At 38.5% G+C, this 19,914-nt stretch overlaps 1 long non-coding RNA gene across 1 annotated transcript; it reads left to right on the plus strand.

Moving 5' to 3' along the window:
• The first annotated feature begins 16,717 nt into the window (after positions 1-16,717).
• Positions 16,718-19,351, plus strand: LOC144372741 (uncharacterized). The gene is made up of 2 exons (XR_013432642.1): positions 16,718-18,305; positions 19,017-19,351. It is a non-coding gene; the product is annotated as an uncharacterized LOC144372741 (long non-coding RNA).
• The last annotated feature ends 563 nt before the right edge of the window (positions 19,352-19,914 follow it).

Here is a 19,914-nt window from a genome sequence, read left to right on the forward strand (position 1 = left end):
GAAAATACCTTTTACATAATACATGGTTTTACATCTGAGGACTTGAAACTTCTAATTAATTTTAATTAGTTTTTCAAATCAGTGTTCCTTTCTCATTAGAGTAGCACTTTTACATCAAAAGACTGAAGCCCTGTCTTTGGTTATCTCACAATCCTATAATCTTAGGTCAGCTATTTGCCTTTTGGGATTTTTCTCCTCAAGAAACATTGGGATTTGAAAGTATTTTTGATTTGTTTGATAACAAACATTATAAAAGTAGAATATCCAGATTTTATACCATAGAGACCTAATACAAATACAGGGGGGAAAATGTGCCAACAAAGCTTACTGAAAAGTAAGCAATGGAAAATGAAATGTTTTTACTTTTCATTATTTTAGATAGAAAAGCAGTAAGATTTTCAAACTATTTCCAATAGTTAAGTTTAACTATCAGGGATTAGAGTTAAGACACTGTCTTAAGTTCTCATGTGTTGATGGAGTTCTGTAAATACCTAGGAAGTATTCATCAATTGTGAGATACTCTTAAGTAATTTACTACTAATAGCAAGATATGATAGTTTGCAAATAATAGATTTAAAATATGCTATATTGAGTTATCTGCATGATAATCTTTTTCTCATATTCATTCTGAAAACTGCATGGCAGAGGGTAGGCCCTAAGACCAGATTATCTGGATTTGAATCCCAGTTCTAACATTTACTAGCTGTGTTAGCTAGGGAAACTTACTTAAACTCTCTGTGCCTTATTTTCCTCATGTGTAAGTTGAGGATCATAATAGTATCTATATCATGCAATGCCATGGGGGTTAAATTAGTTTAATACATGTAGTCCATGAAGATACTTAGCACACAGTAAGTTCAATAAATGTGATTAGAGTAGGGGTACAATTACAGGGAGAATTTGGAAAATGCCAATTGATTTTATTTGTTGCAGTGTGAAATATGGGCATCTTTTTCAGAATATAGGATGCATGTAAACATTCCTTTCTGTTAGGAGAGGAAACTGGGATAAAGGAAGATTGAGAACACTGTTCCACCATACAGTTATTTGAACAAGTATGCAGTTTTAGAAAGAGGAAAATATGGTAGAAATGAATCATTGTTTACCCTTAATTTTTTTTTTTTTTTACAATTTTAAAGCAAGTGCCATGAGCATTCAAAAGCCAAGGACCAAAGAAATTACCTTCTTTAGGGGCTGGGGTTGTGGCTCAGTGGTAGAGTGCTTTCCTAGCATGCACGAGGCACTGGGTTCAATCCTCAGCACCACATAATGTAAAATAAAGATATTGTGTCCACCTAAAACTTAAGAATAAATATTTTTAAAAAAAAGAAAGAAAGAAATTACCTTCTTTAAATAGGGAGTCGGGGTGTGCTGGCTGGAGCTTCAAGATTAACATTCTATTGACCCCAACCCTTAGCCAATTCTGCCTTCTAGTTCTTATCCCTGTTAAACCTGAGAGCAGTTAGGTAGCAAGTAATTAAAGTACAGCAGAAGGTCATATTTCTAAGGTCTATATAACAATATTTTCAGAGTTTAGATCTATTAATTATAAAGGAGCTTCATAGAAGTTGCTTTCGGATGAATGGTCTTTTACTATGTGTGTAATAAGTATGTGATAGGATGCAAAGTCTTAACTAATTCCTCGAGCTACCTATCAACAGACAACATGAGAAAACTTAAATTGCTCTGCAGTGTTAAGTAACACATATGCTCTACTACATATTAAACTTTCAAGCCTTTTTATTATCTACTGATAGAAAAGATCATTGTGAATACTAAACAGCTGGTCTTAATTTTAAAAATTCTTATTACATCTATTAACTTCTTTTGATAAAGAATCAATTCACCTTTTTTTTAATATTCACAAGGATGAAAACATTGCTAGATACAGCTCAAGACATAAATGAGTAGTTAACAAATTTCTTTCAGGTTATTAGTTCTATTGAGCTACCTCTGGCAGTTGATTAAACTCTTGATGGGTCAGTACTTTCTTTTTTTTAATCTTTATTTTTATTTATTTATTTTTAATGTGGTTCTGAGGATCAAACCCAGTGCCTCGTACATGCTAGGCGAATGCTCTACTGCTGAGCTTCAACCCCAGCCCAAGTACTTTGAAATCTTCAGTAATTTTTCGAAGGTTAACTCATTTGTTAATCTACTTAAATTCCAGGCCCATATATTGGCTCATTATTGCTTAGATAAATCATTGTCAGAGTTATAGTTAAAGTACCAACAATACTGTATATCTACCATTCAATACTCGATCTTGTTCTTTTAAAGAATGTGTTCTGAACTGGGTGCAGTGGTGCACACTATAATCCCACTGGCTCAGAAGGCTGAGGCAGGAAGATGGCAAGTTCAAGGCCAGCTTCAGCAACTTAGTGAACCCATCTCAAAAAATAAAAAAGGGCTAGGGATATAGCTCAATGGTAAAGTGCCCCTGGGTTAAAGACCAGTTAACCTCCCCCACCCCCAAAATAATGTGTTCTGAAAATCTGTTTGTACTGCATGTATAGAACAGTTTCATATTAAAGTGATCTAAATAAGAATAGCATGATTTATCCAAAGCTTAAATGAGAAGCTTTACACTTAGCATTCAGAATGAGTGTAAAGAATAATCTCATGCAATAGAACACAGGACTGATATCTAGAAACTTACAAACAGGACAAACAAGTTGAACATTCTCACAAGTAATAAATGTTTAACCAGAGAATGTTTTTGGATTTCAGTGACATTTATTGTGTAAGTATAATGATGTTCTTGTAAAATAGCTATCGTATTTCTAAATTTTGTTACAGGATTTTTTTTAATTGTTCAGAATTTGCTTTTTATTTTCAGGTATGTACTAGATACACATATTCAGTCTATTTACTCTCTGCCCTTATAAAATAAGTGTCTGGTTGCTAACCTGGGATTCCAAGGAACAGGAGCAAAATGGAGAGGTGTTGTATAGCTGGTAGGAACAGAATTCCCAGTTAACTCTGGAAGACAGTTCCATTTAAGTTCTAGATATGATCACCTTCCCTTTATGTACCCAAGCTTGAATAGTCTATTTTTCTCTAAAGAAAGCAGCTCACTTGATTACTACCTAATCTAGCTGTATTTCCTTAGGCCATTTAAACTCTTTGAATGCTCTCCTTTCTGTAAAGTGAGAATGGTACCTACTGACTAGCATTGTGACTATAGTTAAGCTAGGTAATGTATGGGAACAAAGGTAGGGAAGAAGGCAATCTCCCAACTGTTTCATTCTGAGACTTCAGACTGGTAAACTCTTGCAAGCTGGAGGGATACTTAAGACACTGTCCTAAGTAAGCGGCATATAACATGATCCAGGAAAACATAATCTTCAGTTGTCAAAAAGAAAGAGTTCCAAGTTAATAGCAGTGTGCCTGTGGTTTACTTTTATATCTCACTCAGATTTATTTATTTATTTATTTTGTTGGTCGGGGACATACTGGGGATTAAACCCAGGGTTGCTCTACCACTGAGTTTTTCCCCCAGGCTTTTTATTTTTTTATTTTGAGATGCAGTCTCACTAAGTTGCTGAGGCTGGCCGGGAACTTGCAATCCTCCTGTCTCAGCCTCCCTAATAGCTAGGATTACAATTATGTACCACTAGGTCCAGCTCACCCAGATTTCTTCATTTTATCTTTTAGACTCCACCATTGTCACAGAAGAGAGTAAGCAGTCACAGGGGGAAAGAATCAAGAGGTTACTCTCATTAAAAAAAATCCTGTTTGACATCAATAATGTTTAGGACATTACTGGTTTGGTAGTTCACAGCAGAATGTACCAAAAAAGAGAAGTAGTCCACTTGTGAAAACATGTAGAGCCCAGTGTGGCAGACTTTTGGAGGCTTCAGAGGGCAGAACTTAGCAGAGAAGTTTCTGGAGACCTTTCAGAATACTTACATAAATGAACAAACAGCAAATGAAATGTAGTTCATTGTTGTTGCATTTTCTCCAGATTTAACTCAAAGCTAAGGTCCTATGTATAAAGAGTCTAGAACAACTTATATAAAATCCACAATATGGTTCTTTTCCCTTATCTCATTATCAAAGCCTCCCTCTATGGCTTCTCTGAAACTCAATGCTTTTTTTTTTTCCATTCCATTCAATCAACAGGCTCTATGCTAAGTATCAGGGATACACATCACTCTCTTGGATATTAGGGACAAATAAATCAATAAGATGTATCTCATATCCTTAAACTGTCCATTCACCCATAATAAGAGAGACATAGGAAAAAATCATTGTGATTTTGGGATAATTGTAATAATAAAGATATAAATCAGTTATAGTGGCAGTGCAAAGGAAGTATGGTCAATTTTACTTGAATGGTAAGGGAAGAGTTTATGGAGGAGACTTGTGCTGATATTTTTGAAGGATAAATTGAAACTCATGGGACAACCTGTGAAATGTTATAGACAAGTAGTGCAAGCATATCAAACTTGGTTTCTGTGTGGTTAGATCATTGTGGAGGAAGTAACTCATAGGTAGGCACGAGGGCAGGGGAAGAATATGGAACACCTATATGTCATATGTAGAAGTGTAAATTGAATTCTGTAAGCAATAAGAAAGTATTTAAATACTTTAAGCAGAGAAGTCACCTGGTCAAATTATTGTAGAAAAATCATTCTGACAGTAGGAAGGGTGGACTAGATAGGATTAGATATGTCATAAAAAGATCAGGAAGGAAGCATTAACCATGGCCAGAAAAGAGACAGGGAAAGTGGAGTCTGCACTCAGGCAGTAGCAGTAGGAATTGAGGGGAAGGGATGGTTTCAGGAACTATCATAGAGCTAGACTAAGATGTTGCAAGTCAGATAGGTGTCCATAGAGCATCCTGATGGAGTCAAGGCTCTTCAGTCCACATAGCACCTTGGTACACATCATAAAGAGACCCTTTTCCTTAAAACTTCATGTTGTAATGTGGTAAGTTTATGAGAACTACAGATTTTATTGCCTTCTGCCAGAAAATTGTTATGTACACAATCATACAACTTTAGAGTCAACAGTTATAACTTGAATTTTTTTGCTTTAACTTCAAAACAGTAACAATGTCTCCTGTGTGAATGACATCCCCTCTCAATGGTACTCTTTGCAGTAACCAGCCTGAGCAACCACACACTGCAAACCTGATTAGATATGTGAAATCGTCATATAATAACTAGGTTTGAGGGAGTAATGGGTAGATATTGAAAGATAAAGTCTTATAAATCACCCCAAATGTACAGATGGATTGAACATCCATGATAAGGCCCAGGGAAATACCAGAATTTCAGGAATAATTGAAAAAAAAAGAGAATGAATAAAGGTGAAATATTGAAATGTTTTCTGCTTTGGCCTTAGAAACAACAATTCTTAAATATGTGGATGGTCATACAGCTTCATTTGTATTTCATACATTGATATTTCCAACCTGCCTTTCATATGCCAGGTTCATATTTGGTATGTCTGTCTCCAAGTGGGTTATATGCAGTAGTGCCATCTTTGTGCAACTGAATACCTGTCCCTTATTCTATAAAAATGAGAGAAGACCTCCTCCCAAATGTGTTGTTACTAATGATAAGAAGCTCTGGTCTCAAATTAATACAACCTAGATCAGGATGGAAGTCCCTGGTTTTCAGAAAGCAGTAAATCTTTAACATTAATGGTGATACATTAGACTTAGTTTCTAAATTCACTTGTGAGAAGGAATGTGGAGAGTATGAGGAATACAGAACCAACACTCACTGGAAATATTAGTGTTGAACATGGGGACTCTCATTCTTTATTTCCTTTTGGGGGCTGGAATGCCCCTCCTGGTGACTTAAGGAGATTTGGGTTTTCCCCTCTGCCCAGCCATCTGTTTTTCCTTTCTCAGTTGTCATCATCTTTAATTCATCTTTTTTTCTCTGTTGCCATATCTCACAATCCCTGTCCTATGACCACTCACCTCTACACACTCTCCTTCATAGATCTTCAGTTTTCTTGATTTTAACTACAAGCTTATTATAGACACACCCTGTGTAGACCTCTGACTCAGACTCCTTTCTCAAGCTCTGGCCTCTTCTCCTCAGCTCCCTGTCTGGCACCTTCTTCAGTTTGTCAACCAGTAGTATGTCCATTTATGAGCACTATTTCTCCAAAATTTAACTCTTCTGCTTCACATCCTTATTTTAATAATGGCATCACCATCCTCTATCTTTAGTCCTTTTGCTTCTACAGGAAATTGGTGTATCAGACAGACCCCTGGAAGGCTCTCTCACAGACTTCCTGCTAATCCCATGTATACTACCATTGCCTCCAATTTATGCTCCTTTAAGAATCTCACCATTTTCCTTATCTCCCCACCCTCACCTGTGCAAACTGTGGTGGTGCATATTGAGGAATCTTTGATTTATCAAAAATCAAGTTATAGAATAGCTTAGATTTTTCATTATATATTCTTTGTTTGTTTTTTGTCTGGTTCTAGGGATTGAACCAAAGAGTTGTATCCTTAGTTCTTTATTATTTTTAGACAGAGTCCCTCTAAATTGCTGAGGGGCTCACTAAATTACCGAGTCTGGCCTCGAACTTGCAATCCTCTTGCCTCAGCATCCCAAGTCACTGAAAGTATGCCACGAGTCTGGCTAAGTATAAAATTTCTTAAGATTTTGATAAATATGGCAGATTAGCCATTGATTTCCAGCAAATAAGGTGGCTTCCCCTGTTAGCATATAATTGGATTGTGCAAAGGGTCTGGTGATTTGGGACATGAGCTATTGTCTTAGCCTGAACTACTGTAACAAATATACCCAGACTAGGTAGTTTATGCACTAGACATTTGTATCTCACAGTTTGGAGGCTGGGACATCCAAGATCAAGGTGCCAGCAGATCTGGTGGCTGGTGAGGGCTCTCTTCCAATATGCAGATGATTCTATTCTTGTTTTGTCCTCACATGGCAGAGAGCAAAGAAAGAAAGCTCTTGTGCATTTTGACAAGGGCATTCATGAGGGCTCTACCCTCATGACCTAATCACCTCCCCAAGGCTCACCTCATAATGCCATCACATTAGAGGGTATTATTTCAACATATAGATTTTGGGAGGAGGCAATCCATACAGGTGCCTGTAATAGAAATTCTTATCACATTCAGAGCACACACCAGTCACTGTGCTAGATTCTGCCCCAAATGTCATTCCTGAATTCTCATGATAGGCCTAGGAGGTAGATGGGTATCCCATGGTACATACAAGAATATCACCATTAAAAGCAGTTACATAACTCCCCATGGTCACAGAGCTAATCATTTCTTTGTTCTGATAGACTTAGTTGTAGAGCCTGGCTCTGCTACATCCTAGCTGCATGACCTAAGCCAATGGTTAACTTTTCTATGCTCCAGTTCATTCATTTGTATAATAAGGACATACTACTCACCTAATGGGAGTAATTGGATAGATGTTAGCTCTTATTTTGTATGTGTGTGGTATTGAACCCAGGGGCAATCTATTACTGAACTATATTCTCAGCCATTTTTTATTATTTTTTAATTTTGAGATAGGGCCTTCCTAAATTGCTGAGGCTGGCCTTAAATTTGTGATCCTCCTGCCTCAGGCTCCCAAGTCCCTGTGATTACAGGGAGATGCCACCACACCCACTTTAGCTATTACTATTAACTTAGGAAATACAGTAAGTAAAATAATACCAAACATTACACAGTAGTATTTTTAAAGTGCTTTCAGTTTTTCAGATGAGAAAAGTTCAGTGGCTCATTCCAAATCTCCCAGCCTGTACTTGGTAGGAAGGGAACTCAGCCCAGCCTTTTGGCTCCTGGTAGGGCAGAACCGCAAACTTCTCCTTACAGTCACTTCACCAGCCAGTGTACTTAAAATAATTAAGGATCCTGTCTGAGTCTAAAAGTTGTATGTCTATATGAGTTTACATCCTCCCAGAAACATCCAAAATAATGTTTGACAAATATGTAGGCACTTGGGTTCAACACCACCATGTTTTTTGCTCAGCTTCATCAAGAATTTGTTGCAAGATCTTATGCAAGGTGCTGACCCTACCCACTAATCCCTAAGTGCCCTGGAAAGATGAAAAGAGCTGTGGGATGAAGCTGAATCTTTTAACACAGCTCTTTCATCCTTTCTTCTTCAGAAGGAAAATGCTGATATCCAAACAATTTGTTTCATTTTCAGTCTATTCACTTGTTGATATCAGACTACTAAGGTTGTAGGTAAACATTTTTGTCTTTTGTCATTTCTTTTGACATGATTTTAATGTTTTAGTTATATATTAATTGCAAGTTGCATTCAACTTAGCAAATCAGGAAAAATGTGTTTATAATCTTCTCTTTAATTGTACTTGTCTAAGGTTAGGTTAAGTACTACTATTTTTTTTAAAAACTCAATGTCATTGAGGTAAAACTGCTCATTTCGAAAATAGATTTTAAAAACACGTCAAATCTAGCAATGATATATCTAGAAATGATATAAAATCAAAAAGTAAGTTCTCTATAAGAGGAAATATTACCATCTTTAATGTTCGGGAAAGGCACACCTTAGAATCTAGTCTGTGGCACATCACCACCAATTAAGAACTAGGGAAAAATCAACCTCTTAGGCATTGAAACTACAAAACAGAGAGTGTGAGGCAACACATGTGTAAGTATTGATATTATTATAATTATTGGGTAAGTTTTCTAAGATCAATGAGTAGAAATTCTCATCTAGTAACCAATGCAAATAAAAATACTTTAAGTGCTCAGCTGGCCAGATATCTGAAGCACATCAAAGGTAGAATTCTAATAAACTAACCACCTCATATTTATATAGCATGCTAATATTTTAAAAGGTCTTTTATTTATATTAATCCTATCTGATTTGATCTTTAAAACCACCACCCCTATGCCATAGGATAGCCAGATAACATTCTCCCTATTGAGACACAAAGAGGTCCAGAATCACTTATCTGTGCAGGGAACAGAAGAGACAGAGTCAGGTCATCATTCCTTTGCATCACAATCAGTCCTGTGTCTTTGAAGGATGCCTCAGACTCACAGCCAGGGCACAGGGGTGAATGGAGGAGGCAGAAGGACCAAAAGCAGATTACAGCCCTTCTTGATAATTGACCACCTCAAAGAAAAGCAGTCAGTTCGAAACAATATTGTCGGTTTTGAATATGAATTTGGGTTTATATAACTGGGCAGGCTTGACCAGAATTGGTAAAGCTGGAAGAAAAAAGAAAGAGGGGATGAACACTTTTAACAATTTATAGATCACTGCCTTTTTTACCCAACAGAATGCCTCCCTAACATTGAAGAATGGGAGTGGAAGAGAGTTAGGGAAGAAGCACTGCTAGGAAGGTTCAGTTCTTTCTGATAGAGGAGGGAGTCATACCATCAGAACTGTGAAAAATGAATCATGTCTTTCTCATCAGAACTTTGCACAGATTTCCTGTAAAACTTGTCACCGAGGATACAATAAAGATGACTGTCCTTTTCGGGAGCTGAGCATTTTCTAGGGAACAACGTAGATCCGTTTGGGGTTGCAAATTAAAATGAACATTAAGGGGCTAGGATGTATCTCAGTGGTAAGGTGCTTGCTTAGCAATAACAAGTTACTTCCCCAGTGTGAGCCTACATGTACACACACACACACACACACACACACACAGATTAGAATAAAGCTGAAAATTGTTGCAACTGTTGTCACATTGTAGCATAATATATTATTCAAGTGTTTGTGGTATTGCTGATGTATACAAACTGCCTATCACATAAAAGAGGCCCTAGGTTCAATCCCCTACACCACCACAACAAAAAAATATATGAAGGAAGGAAGATGGGGGGGCACAAGGAAAGAAGGAAGGAAATTAGATATGTGTCATATGGCTTCTGTGGGCTATGTTCACTTTTCCAGGAAGTCATCGGAATCTGCCTGCTTAAAACATTGAAAGAGCAAATGTCAGACTTGGTTGTGAAAGTACAAAGCCAGTGATGTTTTTGGTTCCACCTTTCATTTCAGAAGTGACACTTCTTGGTTTATAAGGCATTTCCATATGCATCATTACATTTAAGTTTCACTATAGCAGATTTATGGTCCCTATTTTCTAAATGAGATGATAGCTAAAGTGACATATTGGTTAGATTCCAGCTCAAAGCTCATGCCCTCTTCACTGCATCACAAAGTGGATCCACTCAGTTTCCAGGTATGAGCACAATAGCTAATGTTATCTCTTTTATTTTATTTTATTTTATTTTATTTTATTTATTTATTTTTTGCAGCAGCAGCAGTGTTGATTGAAGCCAGGGTCTCATGCACACTAAGCAGATGCTTTACCCTGACATGATCTCTTCTTGACTCTTTCTTATGAAGATGACCAAACACCTAATTGGTCAGCCTGTTCATATATTTCTAATATTTCATGGGAGATTCTCCAAAGACCACATTGAATAATTAGATATTTTTAGGAGAACAGAGCTATATATGCATGAGATTTGTATTCAAATAATATATGTGAACATTTTTAACATTTAGCTATTCTACTAAGATCATCATTTTGAGTTGTTTTTCTTCTTTATTTCTTTTTAGTTTCCATTTTTATTGCTTCAGATCACCAAAAGGGTAGATCAGGAGGAGGGATGAAAGCAGGAAAAAATAAGTGAATAAAGACTTTTAAGTCTAATTTTCAAAATATGGTCTTGGTTGCAATGTGTTGAGGACTGATCTGTAGTAATAATTCTCAAAAGAAAGTGAAGAGGTAGGCAATCTCTACAATGGCATTTTATGAGTTTTGTCTCTCTGTATTATTCTTACTTTTATAATTCTCTTCCCTCCTTTCTTAGGTGGATTTGTGTTGATGGTTCACTTTTATGAACTTGGTCCTACTTCCTCACCCTATTCCCCCTCATTCCTAACTCTGGGAAAGCCAGATGCCGTCCCTATAAAGAGGCTCCTGTGGCAAGAAACAGATGTTTCCAGCCATAACTAGCAAGTACCTGAGACCTGTCAGGGTCCATAGGAGTGAGCTTGGAAGCAGATTCTCTAGCGCCAGTGAAGTCTTGAGATGACTTCGGCCTAAACTAACACCTTGATTGCAGCATCATGGAGGTCCATGAGTCAGAATCATAAAGCTAAATCAGTAAATTTCTCACCCATGGTGGTTTTTAGCTTCAATTTTTAGGGTAATTTGTCCAGAAGCATAGATAATTAATATAAATATGTATTTAAATCACTTATATGACAACTTGAGAAAATGCGTACTGGGGCCCCACCCCAGAGGCATTATTCAGCAGATATAGTCTAGGGTCTTTGCCTTTTCACCAAAAACTACAGGAGAATCAGAACTAAGCAGATTTCTGCTTAAGAGTGAGTAGCTTGAATAAACTTTCACCTGGGACCAGGCTTATCCAGAGGGAAGGCTACAAGGGGGATAGAACTGCTGATAAAATAAAAGATGCTCAAATTTATTTAAATTTAGGATAAATCCAAATGTTTTAGTATAAGTATGCTCTCCAGTATTTAGGTCAAATGTATACTGAAAAAGTACCATTTGCTTATCCAAAGTTCAAATTTAAGTGGATGTTTCATATTCCTATTTGCCAAGTACTATCCGGAGAACCCACCAGAAGTGAAAGTCTGACCAGAAGTAAGATGACTTCCATTTCCAGGTGACAAGAAATAGTACCTCCTTACTGGCCCACAGGCCAGGGTTTGTGCTTCCTGTTGGGATGCCTTATTGTCCTTCTGCCTCAGGGGCAGGGGAGCCCACTCCTTATTGTCCAGGTCAGATCCTGCCCCTGCCCACCTGAAGACGGGCCAGCAGACCCACCTGCCCCAGATGCCCGTGAAGTCCCCACACTCTCCTGCCTGACAGGGGCACGAGGTCACCAGTTGCCTTGTGGGGTAAGAGGGCCTGTAGCCCAGAGCCAGAGGAGGTGGGAGGAGTGGATGCTGCTGCCTGGCTAGCTCCTTTTGGCACTGACCGCATAGCCTTTTCCATAACAGTGAACGAAGCCAGTGCTCTCCTATATCCCTCCAGGAGCTCAGACACATGCAGCTGCTCCTAATAAATGTTTGTGTTTTTCATTCTGAGAATGTCTGAGTCTCTGATGAGTTCTATTTATTGCAGCCCTCAGTCCTTAGAGTAGCATGGTTTTATAGACACCTCTCAGTTCTTGGCTGAAGATTCAAAAATCAGGCTTTTACTTCTTTTGTATGTACTTTCTTGTCTCATGCAATAGCCTTCATTTTGACGTGTTTATTCTGAACTGTGAAATGTCTTTGAAGAATGAGAGAATATGAGTGAGTGTGTGTGAGAGAGAAACAAAGAGAGATGGATTGGCTCTGTAGACTGAAATGCTTATTGCAGGGAAGGAAGATGGACTCAGAAAATATGTGGCTGTGGTAGAATCATAAGCATGCTTTGAAACCAGACCCAAAAGTGAAGTCGCATCAGGGCACTGATGCAAACTGAAAACCCACAGGAGGGGAACTCCGTTCAGTACCTCTCCCTAGAGGAACTGTGGAGGAATCTGAATTCTTGAGAAGGAGGTCTGGAATCAAGTGTTTGTCCTGGAGGATCTCAAAGACTCTAGAACTTCTTGGATTCTGTTTCATAAAATCAGTATGGCTGATACAAAACAAAGTAAACAAAGAAACCAAGAATGATCCTGTTTTCACACCTTCTCCAGGAATCCCACAGTTCTGGACCCCAACCTGGGACTGGCTGACTGGATACAATGGATCTTCATTTATAGAATGGCTTTAGTAATTTAGTCTATTTTCCCCTTTTACAAAGAAGAAGCCAGGCTTTCAGGGTATAATCCCAGAGGCTAGGGAAGCTAAGACAGGAGAATTGGGAGTTCAAAGCCAGCCTCAGCAATTGCGAGGCACTAAGCAACTCAGTGAGACCCTGTCTCCAAATAAAATACAAAATGGTGTTGGAGATGTGGCTCAGTGGCTGAGTGCCCCTGAGTTCAATCCCTGATACCAAAACAACAGAAAAAAGAAGCCAGGCTCTATTTGTCCTCCAACTTGAACTCTCTGGGCAACTGAAAAGTTAATAGCTACTTCACAGATTTATTTTGAGGATTAAGTGCAATGATGTATATAAAACATTCAGCACTTAGCACTCAGTAAATGGGAGCTGTTATTTCACCCCCTTTGTGTGCTTCAGTGGGTGGTAGTAAGACTTGGTTGAGGGAACTGTCTCAGTGAAAAAACCCTAGCTTTTTGAGTCAGACTTCACATCCATTAAGAGTCTTTTTGATAGAAAAGAACAAAAAAGAGCCTTCAATTCAATCTTTTTGTTTTAGAGATAATGAAACAGGTCCAGACAAGTGAAGGCTTGCTCAGGATCCCACAGCAACCTCTTTTCTGGAATCCTACATCCGCCTTACACAGTAGGAAACTGCCACACTTTTAATAGAGGCTTCACTGAGATAGTGTCTCATTCTGCAGATTGGAGTTCCTAATGCACCAGAACCAATGGTCAGTTGTATCTTCCTGGATACCACTGTCACCTCTGTAACCATCATCATGGTGGGTACTTAAACTTTTCATAAATTAATAAAAGCTCTACATTCTCAACTCCTGAGAAAACTAATAATTAACTACAAAGACAAGTCTGAGTTTGAAATTAATGACTGTGGGATCCAGAAATGATTTGATGATAAAATAAGGAGTTTATTTGCATTGCAGTAGACAGCATTGCTTAGGAAAAAATGTTCTATAGAACTTTAAGAGACAAAGATCTTGTCTGTTATTTTAATTAATGGCCTGGGGCAGGGGGACTTGGCTAGAGGAAGAACAGTGAGGGGTTTGAAGCTAAATGCTTGCTCAGCAGAAATATGACTGTTTCTCTTTCTGAAATAGATTTAAATGTGTAGCAATGTCCTGCATGGATTAAGTACTTGTTATATATTTTACTTATATTTATTTGTTTAATCTTTATGACAACTTTAGGAAACAGGTGCTAGAGTTAACTCCATTTTATAGATGAGAAAAACAAGGCCAGAGAGTAGCTTATTCAAGGTCAAATAGCTAGTGAATAGCAGCCTGAGAATCTCATCCTGGTTCTGGCTTCAGAGCTATGTTCTTAACCTGCTGTGTTCTTCTACCTTGGGAGAGTCAAGGGATCAAACCAGTTATACCAGGAAATGTTGAGACATTCCTCATAAATGTATGCTTTCCATCCTAACAATCACTGTCCCAAGATTAGATACTTGGAGCTGAAACATCATGGTTCCCACTATTCTAGTCTGCCTATCAGTGTTGGATTAGAAATTCCCTGGAAACATGAGTGAGATCTTGTATTTTATAATCATCCCTTACTTTATGTAGCTGAAAGAAAATGAGGACCCAGTTCTGCTCTTCAGACCAGAAATGGCATAAGGAGCCAGCATTATTCAACATTATAGATTTTTTTTAAAAAGACACCTACCTCCAACAACATACCAGTACAACCCTAAAGAAAGCAGTAAATTTCAGTGAGAAGAATCATGAAGGGATGCCAGGGTAGCAACTCTGTTTCTATGTTTTTTTTACATTATGACATCTATTTTTTATCCCTTTCTCTTTCTCATTTTAATTCAGAAGTGATATCACTCTTGCTTCTTAGAATAACTTAAATTATATAATGAGAATGAGTCTTCTGAAATCTACAATAAACTCAATAGTAAATAAATGTGTGGAGAAGGGGCACTTACCTGTAATTTGATTTTAATAAATAAATGCTTCTGTATCCCTTTTACACCCAAGAAAGAATACTGCACAATACGTATTCTTACACTCTTAAACCCACTCCTCTGGGTTTTTATGTTTTGTAGCACATACCATATTTAGTATTATCACATAAAGAATTACCTCATTTGGGGCTGGGGTTACGGCTCAGTGGTAGAGTGCTCACCTAGCACGTGCAAGGCCTCCTCAGCACCACATAAAAATAAATAAAAGTGTTGTGTCCAACTATAACTAGAAAATAAAGTATCAAAAAGAACCTAACTTAAAAAAAAATAATTACCTCATTTTCTCATGATTTCATCATGAATTTAATTGGATGTATCATAATTTAATTATTACCATTAAAGAATACTTTAATTGAATCTAGCCTTATGCTCTTAAAAATAATGCTGAAATAAATATTTATCTACACATGTAAGTATATTTGTTCCATCTTTATTATTGTTGTTGCTATTTATTTAAAAAAAAAAACCTAGAAGTGGAACTGTTAGGTCTAAGAATATTTGTATTTTAAATTTTAATCACTTGCAAATGATGCTACAAAGACATTACACCAATTTGTTCTCAATGAGAAGGAACTTTAAATACTTAGTCTAGCTATCCTTTTTATCTGACTAGATTTTCATATACAGCTTTGCTGTATATTGTGATTGAGAAATCACTATGTAACAAATATATTGAACAAATGGGCATATTGATCCAAATATTTTAAACTGCATAGTGGGAGGGAGTGTGGGAGCTGGTGGACCCCTGGCAGTTATACTGTCTTGTCAGAAGAGAAGAATCAGGTGTGATTTTCATATCTGTTGCTTAGAAAATGGTCAGTTGTGCAAGATATTTACCATATTTTATTGGGACCTGCTAACACTATACTCCTTTGATCTAAACGCAGGTTGGTAAAGGAAATATCTGTGATATGAACCTGTACACTTCCCTATATGATAAGATAAGCATATAGAACTCCACTCTATAAAATCCACCTTCCCCCTGAAAGCCACATCTTGAGGTTTCATTCCACCATCAGGCTAAGCTGAAGATACTTACTTTTCTTCATCAAAGCCTCCTGAGAATGCATAATACCTTTACTTGTGGCTTTTACAAACTCCCATCTAGGCTGAAGGATTTAGTGTGTAAGGTAATTAGTGCCTGGGACTTATTTATCTCCATCTGAAGCTGTACAGAGGTAGAGAAAAACTGTTGGCTGCAGACTTATCAGGGGAGAAGATTAATGTTATCATCTATGATAAGCTTTGTAGATTAGCTATGATCTCCCCATGTTAAGTCCTATCCCCATTCTCCATTAGCAAGGATGGTAAAAAGCCAACTGTATTATTAACCTAGTCTATATCTATTATGATTTTGCTACTTCTCATCTTTTCAAGGCACACACCAGCAGATAAGACCTAGTCTAATCAAAAATCATATTTAGATGCTTGAAAAATAAATTTCCTATTGAGTCTGGCCCAGACCACTCTATTGACTAAATATCCTGAATCCCTGCCCAAGTCTGGCACTGGACCAGATCAACAGGGGACATAAAGTAAATAGAAAGCAGTCATACATGGGCAAATTAGAGCAGAAAAGAGTAGACAGGGAATAGCTGGCAAGCAATTGTAGCCATTGAGGAAGAAGGTGGTGAAGGCCTGACCTGGGGTGGTGGTAGAAAAAAGAAGTAGCAAAGTTGGAAGCCACGAAAGAACATTTAGCCATGAAAGATTAAATGGTCTAGTGTAGTGCACAGAGCACAGGCTGGATTCCCACCTCATATCTGCGTGACCTGAAGGCCCTGAATTGTTGTGAGCCTCCATCTTGCACCTATAGTTAGAAGAGTGACACTGAGCCTACCTCGCAGGATTACTGAGATCAATGAGTTAGCATGCAGCACATGTCTGACTCTTTAGGATGAGCACTAAAAAATGTATATTCCCTTCCTGGTCTCTCCATCTCTGCTCCTGCCTCCTGTCTTGTGGTAAGAAATTGAACATAAAGAACAGAGGAGAGAAGAGTGAACAAGGATGTTTGTTTGGGAGATGGAACCATTAAGCAGATGGAAAAAATGTTAGAAATTCAGAAGGGAAAAATAGGATTGTCTTTGAAATTTGGAGTCTGAGGTGATGGTGGGTTAGTCATGCTGATGGCTGTAAAACCAAGGGCCAGAGTTTCTGAGAGAGAGCAATAGAGGACAGAGAGGCAGGAGTTTTCAGCTGGTTATGTCTGAATTCCTAGGGCACATAGTGTCATGAAGAGAGTAAACAGGAGACCTGGGCTATTGCTCTTTGTTGGGGGTTGTATGATGTCAAATTCACTTGTCCCTAAGTGACAGGTATTTTCATGGGTGCTGCACAAACACATTTGCAGTTGGCCTTCAAGCACTAGTTTTCCCACCAAAGATGCTTGAAATTCACTCTCATCTTCCTTGTGTATAGAGAAGAGGTAGCTACCAGGAAGATCTCAAACCCAGGAAGCTCAGGCAAGAAAGACCCAGAATGAAGGCAGCCACAGTCACATCAGAAATGAACAAGCAAAGCTGGGGCCTTTGGGCTCAGTGATGAAGACCTAGAAATGAAGCATGCATCACATCACTAAACAGACCACACAGAACCCACAGAGAGTCAGGCACCCACCTGCAGTAACCGTAGAAATGCCAGTCTTTTTAAGTTGACAAGAACACAGACACTCGAGGACCTACTATCATGACTCCTAACAGCAGCTGACCCAAAAGAAGGGGCAAGAAATTAGAGTGGAAGGGCTGAGTTCAGTCCAGGTTTTACCCCCTTGCTTCTGTGAGCTTGAGTTCCTGAGCCTCAGTACCCCCTTTATGCAACAGCACAGAAACCTCCCAACTCTTTGGCTGGACTTAAATGATCACACAAAGCACTTTATATAACACGGATTTCTGTGAAGACAGTCATTAGTACTATACTCCAAGCCCATCAACGTTTGCCCTGAAAGAATCAAAGTTACTTTCATAATTCCTTTGCTCAGAATTAACATTAAGACAGGCAGTTGAAGAAAATAAAATTTATTCCCCATTTGAAGTAAAAAAGGTAACATGCAAGTTTTAACCCCCAGTTAGGACCTGTGAATGTGATCTTATTTGGAAATAGGATCTTGGCAGATGTCATTACAATCTCAAAATAACACCATCCTGAATTTAGGTTGGACACTAAACCCAATGATTACTGTCCTTCTAAAAGAAAAGACAAGGGACTTTTTTTTTCCTTATTTTTTCCATTGGTGCATTATAGTTGTACAAAATGGTGGGATCTCTTATTACATATTCACACATGCACACAATGTAAGAATAGAATTTGGCCAGTATCATTCCCCAGGACTTCCCCTTTCTCTCCCCTCTTTCTTCCCTCTGGTCCTTTTGCTCTACTGACTCCATGAAGAAGGCTATGTGAAGATGGAGGCAGAGATTAGAGTGATATCCCTATAAGCCCAGAGAAGCTGGGAGAGAGGTGGGGAGCTCAGACCCTTCAGAAGAAGCAGCCCTGCATCTACCTCGATTTCAGACTTTGATCTTCTACGCCGAGAGAGAATGGATGGCCGGATGGCAGAGAGTCCAAAGAGAGCAATACACCATCCAAGGTGAGAAGCCTTGACTAAAGAGATTGCTGAGTCCCCTCAGCTGTTCACTCTGCCTTCCTGTCCTCAAGGATCATGTTCTCCCTTGGCCAGCAAGACTTTCTGAAGCAGCTCCTGGCACACAGCTGCTGAGTTGTATCATCATAGTTTTATAAGGCCGCTCCCCTTCTCAGGTGCTGCAGTGAATTCCATTTGATCCCAAATTATAATTAAACACTTTCTTATGGGCCTAAATATTTAATTCTTAGGGGACACATGGACAGTCTCATTCCCTGGGTCCATCAAATTTACCTTTGTAATCAATATCACAGTATATGACCGTTGGCAAATCAAACCATGACAGGTGATGATCTCTTTAGTTTTTTGTTTAGAGCAGAGATTCTCAAACTGTAGGATGCAGCAGAATCACGTAAGAAATGCTGGCTCCCTTCTCTTCATCCCCACCTCCATGTTGCTGATTCAGTAGGTCTTGAGTGGGGCAAGAGATTCCTCATTTCCAACAAACTCCCATGTGATGTCATTGGCACCACCCAACAACACTCAGAAACAGCAAGAATGGTGATTCTCAAACTCTGCTGTGCGTTAGGGTCACTCCCATGCCAAGGCTGCACCACATACTAGTTAAAGGAGAATTTCTGAGAAAGAGAGGACCTGGAATCAAATGAAAACCCAGTGGCTTAAAGGCACTCTCTCTTTTCTCCTCTCTCTCTCCAGCTGGCTGTGTAAACTGGCAGGCAAGAAGATTCCCTGGCTTGGGGCCCATCTCTTGCACCCAGGCCTGAGGGCTTCATCTAAGAATGGTGTAAAGATGACAGAAACTAGTATCCTACGGAGGCACTTGAATCTCCCACTGCCTAAGAGGTCAGTCTGGCAGCCCAGCAAGACAATGATATAGAGCTGGGGTCCTGTGATGCTAGGCCAGAGTGCAAAGCCCTGTTCTGGCACTTGACAATAGTCCTTCCTTATCTTTGATGTCACACTCCATGGTCTCAGTTACCTATAGTCAAATTGTAGTTTAAAAATAATAAATGGAAAATTCCATAAACAAACAGTGCATAAGTTTTAAATTGTGTGCCTCTGAGTGACATGATGAAATATTATGTGGTTCCACTCAGATCATGAATCTTCCCTTTGTCCAGTGATATATATGTTATATATGCTTCCCTCTTGTTACTCACCCAGTAGCTGTCTCAACCATCAGATCCTTTGTCCCTGTATCAAGGTGCTTATGTTCAAGTAAACTTGTCTTGACTAATAAGGACCCCAAAGCCATGAATGCTTCCTTTAAATGAAAAGGTAAAAGATCTCCATTTAATAAGGAAATTAAAGGATGGTATGCCAAACTTGCTAAAATCTACAGGAAGAAAGAACCATCTATTTGTGAAAAAAATGTAAAAAATTCATGCATTTTGCTGCTGCGCCTCAAAATGCAAGTGTGCAAAAAAATATGCTTCTTTAAGATGGCAAGTCATTAAACCACAGGGTTTGATACAACCTGAGTTTTCAGGCATCTAATGGGGGTCTTGGAACTTAACCCCCCATAGATAAATGTCCCCTGCTGTACTAGCTTTATGAATTTGATCAAGTTGCTTACCTTCTTCTTGTTTTTATT

Source organism: Ictidomys tridecemlineatus, unplaced genomic scaffold, assembly GCF_052094955.1.
Source record: "Ictidomys tridecemlineatus isolate mIctTri1 unplaced genomic scaffold, mIctTri1.hap1 Scaffold_155, whole genome shotgun sequence".
Lineage (NCBI taxonomy): Eukaryota > Metazoa > Chordata > Mammalia > Rodentia > Sciuridae > Ictidomys > Ictidomys tridecemlineatus.